The sequence below is a fragment of the Chenopodium album genome, chromosome 19 (genome assembly GCF_948465745.1).
Source record: "Chenopodium album chromosome 19, dcCheAlbu1.1, whole genome shotgun sequence".
Taxonomy (NCBI): Eukaryota; Viridiplantae; Streptophyta; class Magnoliopsida; order Caryophyllales; family Amaranthaceae; genus Chenopodium; species Chenopodium album.
In genome coordinates this window covers 21843173-21846862 of record NC_137852.1, presented here as the reverse complement: position 1 = coordinate 21846862, position 3690 = coordinate 21843173, and positions in this window count along the sequence as shown.

Genomic DNA, 3690 nt, shown 5'->3' with positions numbered 1-3690 from the left:
AATTTTTGTGTGGCGTAATTTTTGGTGAGGCTGACATGTTTTTACGGTGGAGGTAACTTGGTGGAGTGAATAAGTGAGGTGTCGTTTGAGAGGTGAGGTGAATTTAGTTGATTTGACACTCCTATTTATTGCTTAGGGAAACATAAACCGTGTTTGAGGAGAGTAATGGATGTGGGCAGCTTTTTGAACATAAGATAATGATGAATTTTGATACATTCATCCGAATTTAGTGTTTAGATAAAAAAATTGGAATTTTGAAGATTAGATAAACACAACAATTTTATCTTTTGAATGCAATTAATGAAGACCACTTGCAAATACAACTTGATACACGGAACAATTCAACAAGGCTCATGCAATCAATTTTGGACTTCCAATATCTATGACTTTCAAATTTACATGCCCTTAGTAAATGTTACTCCTGCTCACAACTTGCCTTAACTATGTAGTTAAACATATAACACTTGTGTACAGTACACAATAGTTTGAGCACGTTAGTTTGAGTTTCATACCTGAGGGAACTTGATGCATTTTTCTTAGTATAACTTAATCATCCTAAGTTCCATTCTCATCTTCTCATGCCTTTCTCTATTCAAGAGCTTAGTTAATATATCTGTAATTTGATTGTCAGTTTGGCAGAAATCTAACTTGATTAAACCCTTTTCAACATTATCCTTAAGGAAATGATGCCTTATATGAATATGCTTGACTCTTGAATGATGTACTGGTGAAAGGAATGGTGTCCTTCGAACAAGTGTATTATTCTGATAGCGGGTTCAGAATTATTAGAAAGCTAATATATTCAGTAAGGTCAAGTGATCAGAATGCCTGGGTGGAGGCCGCTTCCGATTAGTAATATTAATATAATTCATATTAAAGCTTAATCTTGACTGACCCCTTCGGGTCACACCCAAGCAAAATATACGAACCAACTCGACGAATTAATTCGGAAGAAATTAATTCGTCGCCCGAGTGTTAAATATTTAGACGTCGGTAATTCGAGCTTAGAGCGTCGAAACAGATCGTTAGAAGTCGAGTCAAAATAATAAAAGACGAGACGCGCAAAAATAATAATAAATCGACCATATTCCCAAAATACCCCTAGCATCGGAGTGTCCCGAGCATCCGAATGCTAGGGCAAAAATGTCCTCGCAAAGGTTGCTAGCAAGCACCAAGCCGAGCCTAACATGGCTGGGTGGTGCGTGCTAGCGCACCGTGCTAGCAACCACGGCCAGCAGCAGCTAGCAGCCGCAGCACGTGGTGCGTGCAGTAGCTAGCTGCCGCGGCTAGTGATGGGATGAAGAACGGTAGGTCGTTGGGCTACCACCCCGCCCAATCAAACAAAATTTGTAACTCAACTAACCCCTATTAAGTGTAGTGGTAAGTCAAGGTCGAACCCAAGGGAATGGAGGTCGAATGCACAATGCCTAAGTCAAGCTATTCCGAAGTCAAGTAAAGGGGTTTATGAAGGAAACTAGAGCTAGAACTAAATGATGCAAGAATTTGTATGAAATCAATCTAAAAGGCACTAGGGCAATGGATCCACATGTAATTGCAATGGAAAATGGTAATTTGGGAGGTTAAACCGACTAAGTCAAGTGATATGAAGGAAGATCAATCATGTATCCAAAAGAGCATACCAAGATAGTTCACCTAGAGGTCTAACTAGCGTCAACTACGCTAAACACTACCTAGGCAACGTCACAAGGCACCTCAATCGTGAAATTGCAAGTTACTAATCAATGGTCCGTATCATAGCAAGCTCACAATGCAATCTAGTGCAATAATCAAAGATGGCCAAACTTGAATCAATAACACACATGCACATGAGTTATCAACCAAATTTAATCATATCATCAACTCCATCAATTATCCCCAAATTACTCTAATCCATCACTCAAACATGCTTCACCATTTCCCTAGCTAGAAAACTACTCACTAGCCATGGAACTCAAGATCGAAACTACACTAATCATCAATTTCATCATCAACATATTTGAAATCAAAGATCAAATCAACAATCAATCAAAAATCAATAAAACTTCAATCAATAATCAAACAAACTTCAATCAATCAACAATAACATGGACAACAAATGAAATCAACTAAAATCAAACTTGTATTGAAATCAAGAAGAAGATCCTTACAAAACTTTGTTCTAAAGATCAATTACAATGAAGAATTCTTGAACAATCACCAAAAACCATGAGTTTCTCTCTCTTCAATCCTTGAGTTTCTCTCTCTAAAATTCTAATAAAAAACTAACTATATGGAATCCAATCTAAAACTCTTCCAAAAATAGAAAGAAATAACTTTATATACAAAGAGGAGGTCGGTATTGACGCCAAAAAATAGACCTACGTCGGTGCGGGCGCATGGAGGAGAGAGAGTGGCGCGCACGGGAACACACCCAGATTGGTGCGCCCGCACGCACCAGGTGTGCGGCCGCACTCGACCAATGTGCGGCCGCACACCCCCTGGGTGCGCCCGCACCTAGCTGGGTACTTCCCCCTTTTTCTCTTCGTCCTAGCTCAAGTGGTGCACACATCCTAGATGATGATGATGGAGGACAAAGTAGGCATAAACTTTCTTGAATTTCTTGAAGAGTATAAGCCATGAGAAAGGCATATCCAAGGCCTTGAAGCATGCCCCTTGGATCCACCTTTGACTTGAATCTTCTTGCACAATCTTTAGGCATGAAAACAATGAAAGATCATAGAGAGGAAGCTCGGGAATTCTTGGACAATCAATCACCACCTCGCTCGGGAACACACCCAGAGAGGTGCGCCCGCACGCACATGGTGTGCGGCCGCACACTCCTCGAGTGTGCCCGCACAAAGCTGCAGCTTCCTTCTCTTCTTCTTCATCCTAGCTCATGCGGTGCACACATCCTAGATGATGGTGATGGAGGACAAGGTAGGCAGGAACTTTCTTGAATTTCTTGAAGGATATAAGCCATGAGAAAGGCATATACAAGGCCTTGAAGCATGCTCCTTGGATCCCCCTTTGACTTGAAACTTCTTGCACAAGCTTTAGGCATGAAAATTAATGAAAGACCATGGAGAGGAAGCTCGGGAATCCTTGGACAATCAATCACAACCTACAAACAAAGGATAAAAAGCAAGTAAAAGGGAAAAATAGCAAGTAAACTAGAAAATGCATAAAATAGAGAAACTAACTACAAAAAGCATAAAAAGAAGAAAACTAAGGAAAACTAAAGAAAAGAGTGATAAAATGAAATAAAATTCATCCAAAAAGGGACCAAATGAGTGCCATAAATGTCACCCATCAAATTCCCCCAAGCTAAACTTTTGCTCGTCCTCGAGCAAAATAAAGCAAGAAAGATCAAGGATGAAAAATTTATTGAAAATAAAAAAGAAAGACTCAAGATAAGAATATACACTAAGACTCGCTGTCGTAGGAATCACGGTTGCTTTTAGCTACAACAAGCCCTTTAAACCCCAAAGTCGCCTATGAGGATGAGTGAGGTCTCGTAAGGGTATCCTAAGAGTTTGACCCATAACTCTCCACCAAACATCAATGAGGCAAACCATGAAAACAAAAGAAAAGAAAATGAAAATAAACCTTTGCGAAATGAACTCACATAGAGACTATAATGCAAATGAATGACAATCTTTCTCAAGTAGTTAAGGTATGCACTTTTCAAGATATCTAAGGTTGATTGAAACA